General features: G+C 36.4%; 1 long non-coding RNA gene across 1 annotated transcript; it reads left to right on the top strand.

Moving 5' to 3' along the window:
• The first annotated feature begins 4632 nt into the window (after nt 1–4632).
• On the top strand, nt 4633–7500 carry LOC143246719 (uncharacterized). Its single transcript, XR_013026107.1, has 2 exons — nt 4633–4981; nt 6907–7500. It is a non-coding gene; the product is annotated as an uncharacterized LOC143246719 (long non-coding RNA).
• The last annotated feature ends 12222 nt before the right edge of the window (nt 7501–19722 follow it).

The raw sequence follows: 19722 nt of genomic DNA, 5'->3' as shown, positions 1-19722 counted from the left end.
TAACCAATCAAGAAACGTTATTAGAAGAAAGTCCATAGTTTTTCAATCATTTAGCATTATCTACCAACATCAATCTCACGTGATATATTTTTTCTGTACACGTTTATCTGGAAACGAACAAATTATACAAGACGTCTAGCAGGCAAAAACCATGGAACCACACCAGATAATATATGTATAATAAAAATGTACAAAACATACATACGTCCGGCCACAGAATATGCATGGCCGTCATGGATCAACATAGCACCTAAATACTTAATTATATTACAAACAATTCAAAACTCATTGCAAACAGCAGCCTACAAAACACCACAAAGAACATCTACATTTGTGTACAATTGTACAAACATGCAAACTATTGCCGATAGACTCTTGCATATTCCATCGGCGTAGCAAGCTTTCAATGAGTTTGTACAGATATTCCTGAGTGATTGACTGCCATCTTTCTTTGAGTACTTCAAAAGGTTCATCTTCCGTGTTTGGTTTGCGATCTTTCATTATTCGGTTTAATTCAACCCATAAAATTGTCAGTCCGATTGATACCATATAATCGACTTGGCGATTCTATAACCTCCATTCTATTATTTCTGGCCCAACATGGCCAAGCGTGTTAAGGCGTGCGACTCGTAATCTGAGGGTCCCGGGTTCGCATCCCGGTCGCGCCAAACATGCTCGCCCTTTCAGCAGCGGGGGCGTTATAATGTCACGGTCAATCCCACTATTCGTTGGTAAAAGAGTAGCCCAAGAGTTGGCGGTGGGTGGTGATGACTAGCTGCCTTCCCTCTAGTCTTACACTGCTAAATTAGGGACGGCTAGCACAGATAGCCCTCGAGTAGCTTTGTGCGAAATTCAAAAACAAACAAACAAACAAAAAATTATATTATTTCTAATACATCTTTTAACCACTCTACAATTGCAGAGAAACTTGTTTGATCATTTTGTAGGATAACTGGAAAAAAAAAAGATCTTCAAAACTACAGCAGATGCACAAAACTTTTTATGAGAAAATGTAGCTAAAATCGTGAAAAGTTTACGAAAGCCAGTGTTAAAATTAAGATTTTAGATCCATTTTGGACAAACCTCGTCGAATGAGTTGTAAAAACTTATAGTTTTACGTATTTTTCTGTTATCTAATAAAATATACAACAAATTAACAACATTTTCAAGAGGGCCTGTTTTTTCGCCTGCCTCTGTATGTGTTGTAAAATGAGTCAATTAAATGACCTACATCGTAACTTTGATAATAGACGTCATATAACACATTACAAAGCAGAAAGCCATTGGACGTAATACTTATAACATTAATATAAAACATGAAAACTCTTTTTCAAATAAGACTTGTCTTTCAAACTAAGTGACACATCATATACTCTTCAAAAAAAGAAACGCAAAAGGGATATTTTTGTTAATTTAAAGAGAAATATATGTAATAACGTTACAAGCTCAGAGTATGTGATGTTACACGTGTTAAGGCACTGATTGTCAGACCAAAATGACAATAAAAGTTGTGCACTTTGAAAACGGAGGAAAACATCGGATTTTTCGCCAAAACGCATTCGTGTCCAATAAATTTGTTTGAGAGATCTGCATGTTCTGCAGGTGCAACATGTGCAAAATCCCTATAAAAGTGACGGGTTCTCGGTTTCCATAGCTCAGTGGTAAGCCACCGACACGCAATACAGTTACGCCAAGACTGACTGAAGCACAATGCAACAACGCCATTGGTCACTTGGAAGCAGGCGAATCTCGATCAGATGTTGCCAGAGCTGTGAATGTCCACCCAAGCACCATCACAAGGCTATAGAATCGTCACCAACAACATGGATCAACTTGTGACCGTCCACGATCTGGCAGACCTCGTGTGACCACGCCCGCAAAAGATCGTTACATCCGGTTACGTCACCTTCGGGATAGGACCACCACTGCGACGTCTACTGCCTCAACCATACCAGGGCTGCGTAGGATTTCCGATCAGACCGTACGCAACCGTCTACGAGATTTTTAGGCCCCATGTGCAACCCATCATGGTGAACGTCAACGACGTTTTTCAACATGACAACGCCCGTCCTCACACAGCCCGACTCACCACTGTCTTCTTGAGACACTGCAACATCAACGTTCTTCCCTGGCCCTCCAGATCACCAGATTTAAACCCCATCGAACATCTTTGGGACGAGTTGGACCGACGTCTGCGACGGCGACAACCTCAACCGCAGACTCTACCTCAGCTTGCAGCAGCTTTGCAGGCTGAGTGGACTGCCATTCCACAGGATGTGATTCGTCATCTCATCGCTTCCATGGGCAGGAGATGCCAAGCAGTTATTAATGCTCACGGGGGGCATACTTGTTATTGACGTTGAGTGACGTTAAACTTCAACTAGTGAGCGTGGACTTCACCTTTGCAGACTTTGGATGTTCAGCAGTGAATGTGCAAAGTTTCACACATGTCATACAGAACTACCCAGAATAAACTTGTTAACAATATGTCTCAAATTTTGCCTTTTGCGTTTCTTTTTTTGAAGAATATATGTCAGAAAAATGTTTAATGATGAATAACAGGACACCGTAGCAACAACGAATATTTGATGTTCAGTAACAAACATTTAGTTCTTGGACTTTCGGAATATACATATTGTACATCTCGTATTACAAATTTAAGGAACATTTGTAGTGTCATATACCTTAAGAGTGTCATACAGAACACCATACAAACCTTATAATACATTATCATTGTACATGAGACAATAATATCATAACGAAGACTATACAAACCATACGACACATAATTATTGGGCCCACCGCTAGTACAGCGGTATGTCTTCGGATTTACAACGCTACAATCAGGGGTTCGATTCCCCTCAGTGGGCTCAGCAGATAATTGATATGGCTTTGCTATAAGAAAACACACACATAACTATTGTGCGTGTACAACAGTGCCATATAGAATACCGTATGAACAAAATAACATATAACCATGGTATAATACTGTCATATATGAAACCATGTAAAACATTACCACCGTACATGGTATAACATTGCCATATAGAAGCCTGTACAGATCGTACATTGCACATGATGCAACAATATAATATAGAAGTCCATATAACACATTAAGTATAACAATATTATATAGAACTCCATATAAACTATATAACACATTACCATCGTAGATAGTGTAACAGTGTTATTAGCAACCCATTCAAAACGTATAGCCCATTACCATTGTAGATAGTATAACAGTATTATATAGAAGCCATACAAACCACATTAATATTGTACTTGGTATAACCATTCCATACTCGAAAATAGCATCAAACCAGCAATAACGTATTCTAGTTTTAACACCAGATTATACCACTATGTAAACTTTGATTTTTGTCTACCACCGGAACTATATTCTAAACGATGTTATTACAGGTTAAGACCGGGCAACGTAAGGGCGCAGATTCTTGTGGCTCCAGTTTGCCACCAGTCAAGCTATCGCTGGTCTATGATTATTAAATACAATCCGTCAATATCTGTTGCTTTATGTCACATACCTTATCTACGAATCAGTTCTGTTGTTTTCCTCTGCGATCACTTTTCGAACAATATAATACCAAACATGACTTTTACAGTGTAATGTAGCGTATTAACGTCTATACAATACCTTACATGTGGAGTAACATTAACATGGCCATGTGGTTAAGACGTTCGACTCGTAATCTGAGGGTCGCGGGTTCGAATCCCTGTCACATCAAACATGCGCGCCTCTTTTAGCCGAGGGGCGTTATAATGTGACGGTCAATCCCACTCTTCGTTGGTAAAAGAGTAGTCCAAGAGTTGGCGGTGGGTGGTGATGACTAGCTGCCTTCCCTCTAGCTTTACACTGCTTATTAGGGACGGCTAGCGCAGATAGCTCTCAAGTAGCTTTGTGCGAAATTCAAGAAACAAACAAACAGTGTCCCCTAGTGGCACAACGGTATGTCCGCAGACTGAACAACAGTAGAAACCTAGTTTCTATGCTCGTGGTAGGCAGAGCATATTGTGTAGCTTTGTGCTCAACTTCAAATAAACAGGCAAAATGACTTTCAGTGGTTATACAGCGCCGCCTACATTCTAGTTAAAGTATTAATATTTTATGCCTACTTTTACAGGAAATTACGTGATATGACAGAACAAATACTTATTTTTCAGGCAAGGTTTTACTGCGTGAAATAGTTGTTTATTTTGTCACAATGGTTCACGAGATTTACCTGACATCATGAGATGTTATACAACAATCGACATGTTAACCGATAACGTAACATATTTCATAAATAAAGAAACACACTGAAGAAGACAAGCAGAAGTTTTGTTATTTGTATAATAAATTTCGTGTTCTTCTGTAGTAATAGTGGTTCTAAAGTTTATTTCACAGTTCTCTGTATTTGATAAACATTTTGTTTAAGTCGAGTTTTTAATGAATTGCATCTTTTAGTACTAATTGTTTTCTCTAATTAGTGCTATTTCTACTTGGAACGTCGTGAGTGTGAAATATGTTTATCCGGTGAGAACGGGTTAGTGTGAAGTTATGGCTGTATTAATTCTTCAGTTGTCTTAAAACTTGTTATTATTCGTTCTTGAATTGTGTTGAGTTTATTATTTTGTTCTATGTTTAAGTGTTGAAATTTGTAATTTTCATACGAAGAGTGGGGAACTGGTGTAAGATAACAGTTGAACTCTACACCGAAGAACAACTCGAAGCTATTTTTAAGTCCTAGACATGGTAACGTGCTAAATGTTTTGGTATAATTTGCCAAGTAAAGCTTGAGATACATAGAGGTTAGAGACATATATTCAACGCGTCTGTTGATGTTGTGCCAACTACTCAGTACATTAGTAAAACTAGCTCGGAATCGGAAAACAACGCACGAAGTGGATTGTGCAACATCGTTTATGACAAGTCTTTCTTTTGCAAACAGGTTTTCATATTGCGTTTCAGAAGATACTGTCTGCGGTAAGATTTCGAAATTTTTCAGTATTAAATCATAAAATACACATTCAATACTTGGTTAATCAATTACCACACTCGGTGAGTTTTCAAGGCACGCGTATAGTTTGGCCTAAGATTAACACAAAGTAAATGTGTGGTGTTTAGGGATGCTTGAGTCGCAACCCGTAGGGACTTTATAATGTAACGTTCAATCACACTTTTCATTTGTAAAAAGTAATCCGAGAGTTGATGGTCGGTCGTATTTACTAGCCGCCTTTCCTTCAGTCAATCTTTTCTGAATCAGGGAAGGCTAGCTTTAGAGTAATTTTTCCACAAAGTACAGCGAAAGAATCAAATAAATTAGCAGGCTTAAAATTCGTTAATAAGTGTAGGATTATCGCCGCCATAAATATAATTCAACAGTCACCATGATGAAAGTAGATATTAAACGAAGTGTAGTTTTTGTACAAGATTCGTTTTTTTTTTGTTTCACATAAAATATCAGACGTGAAAGATCTCTAAAATGCAAGTCTTGTTGTACAACTACAAATTATTTTGCTACATTATCTCTCATACGACTTTCTCTTCCCTACAACATAAGCTGAATCACTTTTCCCAAAATACAAACAAAAGTAGGAAACCTGTTTCCAAATATGACAGAACATCGAGTTGTTTTTGGCAAATAATCGAAGATGGTTCTTTATTGAAACAATTATGCGTCAAAATGTCAGTAAGTCACATCCACACTTAACAAACTGTCGTGTAAGAAATACACACGGTCTTTGTACAGTTTTGTTGTTGATACGACAGAAGGTCTATATTGGGTCCAATAAACAGAAATTATTGACTGTATGAAAGCAGGTACAAGTTTAAGCTCCATGACTGAATCGAATGTACCTGAAAGTGCCTCACGTGAGTGTGACGTAGTCTTCATTTCAAACTATTTCAGTATCTTAGCGACAGCCAATGACGAACGTAGCAGGTTTGCTGGTTATATAACTGAAGTCAGAAATCAACATATCATACAGTTTTGTTCGGTGGATTTTGATATACATATAATTAATTGTCATGTAGTTAGACACATGCACCAGTGGAACCAGAGAAGTTTTATCACAGTTTCAAGATGCAATAGAACGTGTAATCACTTAAGCTAATCGAACACTCACGGCTACTGAGTGCAAATGTTGCACAACGAGAAAAGAACTGGTTGCGCAACTGTTTTTCCTACAACTCTTTTGGCGCTACGTGTGTATCAGATAGTTTACTGTTCAAACATACTGTGTATCACAGAAATAGTTGAACTTTGAAAACACCAAAGGTATATTCATACATTACCACGAGGTTCACAACACGGAAGTGCAGATGAATTGTCTCGCCAGATGGCTAGATCCTATCCATTCAGTGAATGTTCTGATCCTGGACACCATATGAGAGCTGAACCTGTTTCTCCTATAATAACGACAAGCCCTGTCTTAGGAAACTCTGCTAGTGGGTGGATACCATGATTAATGTTTTAGGAGTTGCAGGAGAAGCAACTGAAGGTCTCACGTATAGCTAGCATACTCCTTGTTATACAGCAAGATAAAATAGTTCTGATTCAGATTGAGGAAAGTAACGTGAATGAACATAATCTGTAGTTATTCTGGTTACCAGTAGTTACCAGTGCAGAAAGATACGCCGTGCTCGTATTATCAATAACAGGACTTGGTTTTAGCCTGTGTTGAAACAAGTAGTTCCCTTAGCTTTGAGGCACCATGTTCTACAGACTCCACATAACACAAACACTGGTAATATATACACTTTTACTAACATTTCAAAATGGTTATTCTGGCTACATTCAAGTCGAGACAATTAGTATTCGCCTGAACACTCTACAATATGTGCCAATCTGATAAAAAGACCGTTTAAAAATGGTAACATGGATTATAATTATTGGTCTTTCTTTGCAGAGAATAGCTATGGATACTGCCTGTCCACTCCCAGTGACAGTGAGAGACTACCTGTGTGTGCTCATAGTCATTGGCTTATCCAATGGCCAGCAAGTCCAAGAATGATGCTCTTATAGATTGGTCACCCAGTTGTTCTCTGAGTTATGTAAAGTTTGGATAAATGAAGATTCACTCCTCACCTCATAATTCCCAGTCTAATAGTTTTGTGGAAAGCTGGGAAAAATAAGTCGAAACGTTGTTCTCCGCTTCATCTGTAATAGTGTTAATACCCATACCAGCCGTTCTGAGATACATTTTTACTTCAAGTGGGTTTCTCGTCATCAGTAACGTCTTTTCCAACTTTGTCAAACCAAACCAAATTGACTGAGATGAACCCCAATCCAGAGTAATTATGGCATATCATGTAACTGAGCAGAAATTCACAGGTTGTTAATAAAATATGTCAATGTTTGGTGAAGACATATTACATTTTTATGGTCGTTTGTCTAGAGAAAATACTCCATAATGACATGTGAAGTGGTTAAGGTCTGTGTTTAGTTGGTGTGTATGATAAAATGTTGTGGTAAAACAGCAAATAAATAAATCTGGATAATACGTTTGGATATGATATATATATACCAATGACACAGAAGCCTTTTGCCTCTCACTGGACAGACACTTAAACTGTGATCTAATGAGTCGGTTTATTCAGGTGTGATTTACAGAAATCAAATGCACAAAAGCATATTACAAATGTTGATCATGTGCGTCCGTACGTTATCGATGAATCTCTGGTAGACTGGCTTGAACAAGAGTCAAAGGGAGAGGTAATTAAGTTAGATGAAACCACTGTGTTATTCTACTCCAACAAAGGTGGAGGTAATAAAGTTAGATGAAACAATGTATTATTCTACTCCAACAAAGGTGGAGGTAATAAAGTTAGATGAAACCACTGTATTATTCTACTCCAACAAAGGTAGAGGTAATAAAGTTAGATGAAACCACTGTATTATTATAGTCCAACAAAGGTGGAGGTAATTAAGTTAGATGAAACCACTGTATTATTATAGTCCAACAAGGGTGGAGGTAATAAAGGTAGATGAAACCACTGTATTATTATAGAACAACAAAAGTGGAGGTAATAAAGGTAGATGAAACCACTGTATTATTATAGTCCAACAAAGGTGGAGGTAATAAAGGTAGATGAAACCACTGTATTATTATAGTCCAACAAAGGTGGAGGTAATAAAGGTAGATGAAACCACTGTATTATTATAGTCCAACAAAGGTGGAGGTAATTAAGTTAGATGAAACCACTGTATTATTCTACTCCAACAAAGGTGGAGGTAATAAAGGTAGATGAAACCACTGTATTATTATACAACAACAAAGGTGGAGGTAATTAAGTTAGATGAAACCACTGTATTATTATAGTCCAACAAAGGTGGAGGTAATAAAGGTAGATGAAACCACTGTATTATTCTACTCCAACAAAGGGAGAGGTAATAAAGGTAGATGAAACCACTGTATTATTATAGTCCAACAAAGGTGGAGGTAATTAAGTTAGATGAAACCACTGTATTATTATAGTCCAACAAAGGTGGAGGTAATAAAGGTAGATGAAACCACTGTATTATTATAGTCCAACAAAGGTGGAGGTACTTAAGTTAGGTGAAACCACTGTATTATTATAGTCCAACAAAGGTGGAGGTAATAAAGTTAGATGAAACCACTGTATTATTCTACTCCAACAAAGGTGGAGGTAATAAAGTTAGATGAAACCACTGTATTATTCTACTCCAACAAAGGGAGAGGTAATAAAGGTAGATGAAACCACTGTATTATAATAGTCCAACAAAGGTGGAGGTAATTAAGTTAGATGAAACCACTGTATTATTCTACTCCAACAAAGGGAGAGGTAATAAAGTTAGATGAAACCACTGTGTTATTCTACTCCAACAAAGGGAGAGGTAATAAAGTTAGATGAAACCACTTTATTATTCTACTCCAACAAAGGGAGAAGTAATAAAGTTAGATGAAACCACTGTATTATTATAGTCCAACAAAGGTGGAGGTAATTAAGTTAGATGAAACCACTGTATTATTATAGTCCAACAAAGGTGGAGGTAATAAAGGTAGATGAAACCACTGTATTATTCTACTCCAACAAAGGGAGAGGTAATAAAGTTAGATGAAACCACTGTATTATTCTACTCCAACAAAGGGAGAGGTAATAAAGTTAGATGAAACCACTGTGTTATTCTACTCCAACAAAGGTGGAGGTAATAAAATTAGATGAAACCACTGTATTATTATACAACAACAAAGGGAAAGGTAATAAAGTTAGATGAAACCACTGTATTATTCTACTCCAACAAAGGTGGAGGTAATAAGGTTAGATGAAACCACTGTATTATTCTACTCCAACAAAGGTGGAGGTAATAAAGTTAGATGAAACCACTGTATTATTATAGTCCAACAAAGGTGGAGGTAATAAAGGTAGATGAAACCACTGTATTATTCTACTCCAACAAAGGTGGAGATAATAAAGTTAGATGAAACCACTGTATTATTCTACTCCAACAAAGGGAGAGGTAATAAAGTTAGATGAAACCACTGTGTTATTCTACTCCAACAAAGGTGGAGGTAATAAAGTTAGATGAAACCACTGTATTATTATACAACAACAAAGGGAAAGGTAATAAAGTTAGATGAAACCACTGTATTATTCTACTCCAACAAAGGTGGAGGTAATAAGGTTAGATGAAACCACTGTATTATTCTACTTCAACAAAGGTGGAGGTAATAAAGGTAGATGAAACCACTGTTTAATTCTACTCCAACAAAGGTGGAGGTAATAAAGTTAGATGAAACCACTGTATTATTCTACTCCAACAAAGATGGATGTAATTAAGTTAGATGAAACCACTGTATTATTCTACTCCAACAAAGCACAGGCAATAAAGTTAGATGAAACCACTGTATTATTATACAACAAAGGAGGAGTTAATTAAGTTAGATGAAACCACTGTATTATTCTACTCCAACAAAGGTGGAGGTAATAAAGTTAGATGAAACCACTGTATTATTTTACTCCAACAAAGGGAGAGGTAATAAAGTTAGATGAAACCACTGTGTTATTCTACCCAACAGAGGTGGAGGTAATTAAGTTAGATGAAACCACTGTATTATTCTACTCGAACAAAGGAGAGGTAATAAAGTTAGATGAAACCACTGTATTATTATACAACAAAGGTGGAGGTAATTAAGTTAGATGAAACCACTGTATTATTCTACTCCAACAAAGGGAGAGGTAATAAAGTTAGATGAAACCACTGTATTATTCTACTCCAACAAAGGAAGAGGTAATTAAGTTAGATGAAACCACTGTGTTATTCTACTCCAACAAAGGTGGAGGTAATTAAGTTAGATGAAACTACTGTATTATTCTACCCGACCAAGGTGGAGGTAATTAAGTTAGATGAAATCACTGTTTTATTTTACTCTAACAAAGGTGGAGGTAATAAAGGTAGATGAAACCACTGTATTATTCTACTCCAACAAAAGTGGAGGTAATTACGTTAGATGAAACCATTGTATTATTCTACTCCAACAAAGGGAGAGGTAATAAAGTTAGATGAAACCACTGTGTTATTCTACTCCAACAAAGGTGGAGGTAATAAAGTTAGATGAAACCACTGTATTATTATACAACAACAAAGGGAAAGGTAATAAAGTTAGATGAAACCACTGTATTATTCTACTCCAACAAAGGTGGAGGTAATAAGGTTAGATGAAACCACTGTATTATTCTACTTCAACAAAGGTGGAGGTAATAAAGGTAGATGAAACCACTGTTTAATTCTACTCCAACAAAGGTGGAGGTAATAAAGTTAGATGAAACCACTGTATTATTATACAACAAAGGTGGAGGTAATTAAGTTAGATGAAACCACTGTATTATTCTACTCCAACAAAGGGAGAGGTAATAAAGTTAGATGAAACCACTGTATTATTCTACTCCAACAAAGGGAGAGGTAATTAAGTTAGATGAAACCACTGTGTTATTCTACTCCAACAAAGGTGGAGGTAATTAAGTTAGATGAAACTACTGTATTATTCTACTCCGACCAAGGTGGAGGTAATTAAGTTAGATGAAATCACTGTTTTATTTTACTCTAACAAAGGTGGAGGTAATAAAGGTAGATGAAACCACTGTATTATTCTACTCCAACAAAAGTGGAGGTAATTACGTTAGATGAAACCATTGTATTATTCTACTCCAACAAAGGGAGAGGTAATAAAGTTAGATGAAACCACTGTGTTATTCTACTCCAACAAAGGTGGAGGTAATAAAGTTAGATGAAACCACTGTATTATTATACAACAACAAAGGGAAAGGTAATAAAGTTAGATGAAACCACTGTATTATTCTACTCCAACAAAGGTGGAGGTAATAAGGTTAGATGAAACCACTGTATTATTCTACTTCAACAAAGGTGGAGGTAATAAAGGTAGATGAAACCACTGTTTAATTCTACTCCAACAAAGGTGGAGGTAATAAAGTTAGATGAAACCACTGTATTATTCTACTCCAACAAAGATGGATGTAATTAAGTTAGATGAAACCACTGTATTATTCTACTCCAACAAAGCACAGGCAATAAAGTTAGATGAAACCACTGTATTATTATACAACAAAGGAGGAGTTAATTAAGTTAGATGAAACCACTGTATTATTCTACTCCAACAAAGGTGGAGGTAATAAAGTTAGATGAAACCACTGTATTATTTTACTCCAACAAAGGGAGAGGTAATAAAGTTAGATGAAACCACTGTGTTATTCTACTCCAACAGAGGTGGAGGTAATTAAGTTAGATGAAACCACTGTATTATTCTACTCGAACAAAGGGAGAGGTAATAAAGTTAGATGAAACCACTGTATTATTATACAACAAAGGTGGAGGTAATTAAGTTAGATGAAACCACTGTATTATTCTACTCCAACAAAGGGAGAGGTAATAAAGTTAGATGAAACCACTGTATTATTCTACTCCAACAAAGGGAGAGGTAATTAAGTTAGATGAAACCACTGTGTTATTCTACTCCAACAAAGGTGGAGGTAATTAAGTTAGATGAAACTACTGTATTATTCTACTCCGACCAAGGTGGAGGTAATTAAGTTAGATGAAATCACTGTTTTATTTTACTCTAACAAAGGTGGAGGTAATAAAGTTAGATGAAACCACTGTATTATTCTACTCCAACAAAGGGAGAGGTAATAAAGGTAGATGAAACCACTGTATTATTCTACTCCAACAAAAGTGGAGGTAATTACGTTAGATGAAACCATTGTATTATTCTACTCCAACAAAGGGAGAGGTAATAAAGTTAGATGAAACCACTGTATTATTCTACTCCAACAAAGGGAGAGGTAATAAAGTTAGATGAAACTACTGTATTATTCTACTCCAACAAAGGGAGAGGTAATAAAGTTAGATGAAACCATTGTATTATTCTACTCCAACAAAGGTGGAGGTAATAAAGTTAGATGAAACCACTGTGTTATTTTACTCCAACAAAGGGAGAGGTAATAAAGGTAGATGAAACCACTGTGTTATTCTACTCCAACAAAGGGAGAGGTAATAAAGTTAGATGAAACCACTGTATTATTCTACTCCAACAAAGGTGGAGGTAATTACGTTAGATGAAACCACTGTATTATTCTACTCCAACAAAGGTGGAGGTAATAAAGTTAGATGAAACCACTGTATTATTCTACTCCAACAAAGGGAGAGGTAATAAAGGTAGATGAAACCACTGTATTATTCTACTCCAACAAAGGGAGAGGTAATAAAGTTAGATGAAACCACTGTATTATTCTACTCCAACAAAGGGAGAGGTAATAAAGTTAGATAAAACCACTGTATTATTCTACTCCAACAAAGGTGGAGGTAATAAAGTTAGATGAAACCACTGTATTATTCTACTCCAACAAAGGGAGAGGTAATAAAGTTAGATGAAACCACTTTATTATTCTACTCCAACAAAGGGAGAGGTAATAAAGTTAGATGAAACCACTGTATTATTCTACTCCAACAAAGGGAGAGGTAATTAAGTTAGATGAAACCACTGTGTTATTCTACTCCAACAAAGGTGGAGGTAATTAAGTTAGATGAAACTACTGTATTATTCTACTCCAACAAAGGGAGAGGTAATTAAGTTAGATGAAATCACTGTTTTATTTTACTCTAACAAAGGTGGAGGTAATAAAGTTAGATGAAACCACTGTATTATTCTACTCCAACAAAGGGAGAGGTAATAAAGGTAGATGAAACCACTGTATTATTCTACTCCAACAAAAGTGGAGGTAATTACGTTAGATGAAACCATTGTATTATTCTACTCCAACAAAGGGAGAGGTAATAAAGTTAGATGAAACCACTGTATTATTCTACTCCAACAAAGGGAGAGGTAATAAAGTTAGATGAAACTACTGTATTATTCTACTCCAACAAAGGGAGAGGTAATAAAGTTAGATGAAACCATTGTATTATTCTACTCCAACAAAGGTGGAGGTAATAAAGTTAGATGAAACCACTGTGTTATTTTACTCCAACAAAGGGAGAGGTAATAAAGGTAGATGATACCACTGTATTATTATACTCCAACAAAGGTGGAGGTAATAAAGTTAGATGAAACTACTGTATTATTCTACTCCAACAAAGGGAGAGGTAATTAAGTTAGATGAAACCACTGTATTATTCTACTCCAACAAAGGGAGAGGTAATAAAGTTAGATGAAACCACTGTATTATTATAGTCCAACAAAGGTGGAGGTAATAAAGGTAGATGAAACCACTGTATTATTATACTCCAACAAAGGTGGAGGTAATAAAGTTAGATGAAACCACTGTATTATTCTACTCCAACAAAGGGAGAGGTAATTAAGTTAGATGAAACCACTGTATTATTCTACTCCAACAAAGGGAGAGGTAATAAAGTTAGATGAAACCACTGTATTATTATACAACAACAAAGGGAGAGGTAATAAAGTTAGATGAAACCACTGTATTATTATACAACAACAAATGGAGAGGTAATAAAGTTAAATGAAACCACTTTATTATTCTACTCCAACAAAGGGAGAGGTAATTACGTTAGATGAAACCACTGTATTATTCTACTCCAACAAAGGTGGAGGTAATAAAGTTAGATGAAACCACTGTATTATTCTACTCCAACAAAGGGAGAGGTAATAAAGGTAGATGAAACCACTGTATTATTCTACTCCAACAAAGGGAGAGGTAATAAAGTTAGATGAAACCACTGTATTATTCTACTCCAACAAAGGGAGAGGTAATAAAGTTAGATAAAACCACTGTATTATTCTACTCCAACAAAGGTGGAGGTAATAAAGTTAGATGAAACCACTGTATTATTCTACTCCAACAAAGGGAGAGGTAATAAAGTTAGATGAAACCACTTTATTATTCTACTCCAACAAAGGGAGAGGTAATAAAGATAGATGAAACCACTGTATTATTATAGTCCAACAAAGGTGGAGGTAATAAAGGTAGATGATACCACTGTATTATTATACTCCAACAAAGGTGGAGGTAATAAAGTTAGATGAAACTACTGTATTATTCTACTCCAACAAAGGGAGAGGTAATTAAGTTAGATGAAACCACTGTATTATTCTACTCCAACAAAGGGAGAGGTAATAAAGTTAGATGAAACCACTGTATTATTATAGTCCAACAAAGGTGGAGGTAATAAAGGTAGATGAAACCACTGTATTATTATACTCCAACAAAGGTGGAGGTAATAAAGTTAGATAAAACCATTGTATTATTCTACTCCAACAAAGGGAGAGGTAATTAAGTTAGATGAAACCACTGTATTATTCTACTCCAACAAAGGGAGAGGTAATAAAGTTAGATGAAACCACTGTATTATTATACAACAACAAAGGGAGAGGTAATAAAGTTAGATGAAACCACTGTATTATTATACAACAACAAATGGAGAGGTAATAAAGTTAAATGAAACCACTTTATTATTCTACTCCAACAAAGGGAGAGGTAATAAAGTTACTTAAAGCTACTCTTTTACTTTATAACGGCCCCATGGATAAAAGGGCAAGCATGTTTGTCGTGACAGGAATTCGAACCCGCGACCCTCGGATTACGAGTCGAGTGCCTTAACCACCTGGACATGCCAGACCACATCTGGAGAATGTTGGATGACATCTATTGGATCAACACATTTCATATAACATATAGTGTATCAACAGTACGTACAACTGATAGCTAAAATTTCAAAAACTACGTTTCTAAATTACTTTACAAGCTAAAGAGTGATTTTTTCCAAGAAATATATCACACTCATTTCACAAGAATCCTACACTTGATCTATTTGAGTGGCTAGAACTCTATAATATCACATAATCCTCACAAGATAATTTTCTTGTACGTCTGACACGCATCATACCAGTTTATACTGGTATACAATATAATAACAGTACAAATACTGATCATTACTTTTAAAAATTTTAGCTGAAAAATCTCAGTTCAACTGAGTTCTGTCAGTGATAATTTATTTTTTTTACACCAAAAGGAACTCATGAGTTTAACGGCTCACAGATAGCAGCACATTACTTGATGAGAGTTCCTGGCCCATATGTTCAGAAAGGGTTAAACCCAAAGGGGTTAAAAGGTAATGTGAACAGTAACAAAAGGCACTATTTTGTAATCCGTTATTGTATATGTTAATATTTAAAGGAGTTAAATATATTTGACAATTTGCATATCTAAATAAATACATGTATGTGTCTGACACTTGTGTAAAAGCACTAATTGAACTAATTGAGGAGTTTTGTATAATACTAATAGACAGGGGCGTAGATCCTGAGGGGGATGGGGGATACTCCCCCTTTCATTTTAGGTGGGGGTATGGTGCATACAATCATCCCCCCTACAGTTTGGTCTGTTGAATTGTTTTATTGCATCACAGGCCTACAAAGTGTTTGTTCTTGTGATTCTCGTGTTCTTACCAATCGAATTACATAATTAAGCCTAGATATAGACTTTTTCAGTAGCCGAAGTATACATCTTTAATATAGGCGTGCTTCTAAGCTTTTCGATCTAAGCGATAGTTCGTAAGTATCAGTCAGTAGGCCTAAGTATACATCCAACTATCGTGGCAACAAGATTACTCTGTGATTGCATGTTTACAGTTTTCAGGTTCACGTAATCAGAGATTACCAATTTGCAAATTGAACAGTCCACATAAGTGGTTTCAAAAATCATCCCCCCCCCATCGGGTGTAAGAAATCTACGTCCCTGCGAATAGATCAGTTGCACGAGAAACAAGTCAGTTAAGCCATTTATGAAGAGAAATAAGTATTTGAACTAATGTTAAGACTTAGTGATATCAAGTTAGTTGTAATTACTGACCTGTAAAGATTCAATGTTCATATTATTTTCATTAATACTCTTGAGATAATGTTTCAATTTCGACTCTGAACTATTTATTAAAGCGCACGGATTTGTAAATATTTTCTTAACATTGTTTCAGTACAAGATGCATGAATATTTAGGCTATAAGTGAAACTATCTAAGCAACACCGTTGTTAGTATTAAATTTATAAATATAATTTCCCTAAGGAAAAATAATGAAAATGTCGGTGAATCATAAAGGTTAGCATTACTTAACCTAATTTAATAAATATGTGTTGGATTTAGCTTTACTGTCTCTACCATTTTCATGGCTGATGTCTGCATAACAACCAGGCAGTAGTGGAATAAACTGGAGGTGTAAGCATGTTGTCCATTGTTACAGGAATGACACACAAGGGCGGTAAACCTAACGGGGTACTAGTCACGTGGAGACCCAGTACTAGTCACGTGAACACCCATTACTAGTCAGTGAAGACCCATTACTAGTCATGTGAAGACCCAGTACTAGTCACGTGGAGATCAGTACTAGTCACGTGGAGATCAGTACTAGTCACGTGGAGACCCAGTACTAGTCACATGAAGATCAGTACTAGTCACATAAAGATCAGTACTAGTCACGTGAAAACCCAGTACTAGTCACGTGGAGTCCCAGCACTAGTCACGTGGAGACCCATTACTAGTCATGTGAAGACCCAGTACTAGTCACATAAAGACCCATTACTAGTCATGTGAAGACCCAGTACTAGTCACGTGATGATCCAGTACTAGTCACATGAAGACCCAGTACTAGTCACGTGGAGACCCAGTGCTAGTCACGTGAAGACCCAGTACTAGACACGTGGAGTCCCAGCACTAGTCACGTGGAGACCCACTACTAGTCATGTGAAGACCCAGTACTAGTCACATAAAGACCCATTACTAGTCATGTGAAGACCCAGTACTAGTCACGTGATGATCCAGTACTAGTCACGTGGAGACCCAGTACTAGTCACGTGGAGACCCAGTACTAGTCACGTGAAGACCCAGTACTAGACACGTGGAGACCCAACGAAGTTCACAGTTGCTAGAGATATTAATGATCAGAGCATGTTACTTTATCTAGGTAGTCTGTAAATTATTCTGTCTATAAAGGTTGTTTCTGGAGAGAAATAATGGTCGTAACATGACAGCTATGGTCCCCATTCAACGTACACCTAGCTGACTTTTTGACTAATTGAATTTCACTAACTTTGCGTTATCAGTCTAGGCTTTTACTATTTAGGATCACATTGTGAACCAAATTGGCCATTAGGTCTTCTGTGAATCAGTGATGATCTCCGTATTATATACTGAAGCCCTTTTTATTTCACAGATTACAGTGGAAGGAAGTAACTACCATGATAAACAACAGTGTGCTTAAAGCATTCGTAACTACCATGATGAACAACAGTGTGCTTAAAGCATTTGTAACTACCATGATGAACAACAATGTGCTTAAAGCATTCTCCTCATTGAGGAAAAAAATATTTGAGGGTAGTCCCCAGGAGCCAAGAAATACCCTCACAATCGATGTGGCGATGTCTATAGATGAAGATGTGTTATTTATTGGTATATTTAATAGAAAACTTTGCAGTCACTGTTGTTTGGCTACCTCTGAAATCTCCAGGGGTCAGGCAGCCCATGTAAAATTTTGACTAGCCAAAGGAAACCAAATCAGTCTTGTAGATACCCATTTTGCAGACAAGCACAACAACTGTGGACGTTTTCAACACTTTACTTTTGAAGAAGCTGTCGAAACAACAACATCCATCTATTCATTGTCATTGTACAACATCCATCTATTCATTATCCAGTGTACAACATCCATCTATTCATTGTCATTGTACAACATCCATCTATTCATTATCCAGTGTACAACATCCATCTATTCATTATCCAGTGTACAACATCCATCTATTCATTGTCATTGTACAACATCCATCTATTCATTATCCAGTGTACAACATCCATCTATTCATTATCCAGTGTACAACATCCATCTATTCATTATCCAGTGTACAACATCCATCTATTCATTATCCAGTGTAGAACTACTTTGACAAAATATCGTCAGATATATATACCCCTCTCCAATGGAACCATTACATTTAAAAGCCAAGAAAGATGGTTCTTGAGCTAAAGTCGACTGGATGGTAGTATTGGTTCCAGGAATGTGTTTCAAAGTTGAGGGACAAATATTATGCCACAGTCTTAGAGACTTTAATAATCACTACTGGTAGAGTAACCAACCGTCACATATCAGTGATCCAGTCTGACACAAACAAAACTAAACAAAGTGTCAGGTGAAAGAAAGAACCTCTATCTCGTTGGAATTTAAACCATCACCACTCAAAATGACTCACTCACTAGTGTATTTGTACAACTGACTTTACAGCAGGTTTCAGTATCAAGACACCATTGTTAGAGATAAACTGAAAGTGGACAGTATCTTAGTTCTTATACAGTCACGAGGAAGACTAGTTGCATCGATGGAGCACTTTGTCTTCCCAACTGTAAGTAGTTTACCAGTTATGTGCAGAACAGCCACGGCCTCAGGAAACTTTGACTTAAGTCAGAGACATCACCTGCAACAATTTGGCTACCAGTCGTAGGCTAGTTACTGGTTTGGAGTTTCAAGATTGAGTGAGGGCAGTTTGACCTCGTATTTACCATTGAGTGAATATATATTTATAGTGTTTTATTATTCTTGAAACTCAATTAAAGTGCTACAGGAGCATATGTAAATATGCTTTTCTTGTTATATGATTTCTTTCATTCTACGTTTCATCATTATTTCTGAGGGTATACTGTGGTATAGTCATTCAAAAGAGAGACTTACAATATGGCTTATATTCAGTTCCTATAACGAGTTTTGTGTATATACACACATACAATGTACTATGTTTTCTAAGATATAACAAAATTTGTATTTGTATTGTGATTCCCTGTGTTATATATGTTACAGGGTTTTACTTATTCTCTAACACAGACCCGGGAATCAGTATTACTGTGATCTGAGTTAGAGGATATTTTGTCATCTGTTATATATGTTACAGGGTTTTACTTATCCTCTAACACAGACCCGGTAATCAGTAGTACTGTGATCTGAGTTAGAGGATATTTTGTCATCTGTTATATATGTTACAGGGTTTTACTTATCCTCTAACACAGACCCGGAAATCAGTATCACTGTGATCTGAGTTAGAGGTTATTTTGTCATCTGTTATATATGTTACAGGGTTTTACTTATCCTCTAACACAGACCCGGAAATCAGTATTACTGTGATCTGAGTTAGAGGATATTTTGTCATCTGTTATATATGTTACAGGGTTTTACTTATCCTCTAACACAGACC

Source organism: Tachypleus tridentatus, chromosome 3 (genome assembly GCF_004210375.1).
Source record: "Tachypleus tridentatus isolate NWPU-2018 chromosome 3, ASM421037v1, whole genome shotgun sequence".
NCBI lineage: Eukaryota > Metazoa > Arthropoda > Merostomata > Xiphosura > Limulidae > Tachypleus > Tachypleus tridentatus.
The sequence above is the reverse complement of the archived record's forward strand: the minus strand, read 5'-3'. Positions and strand labels throughout refer to the sequence as shown.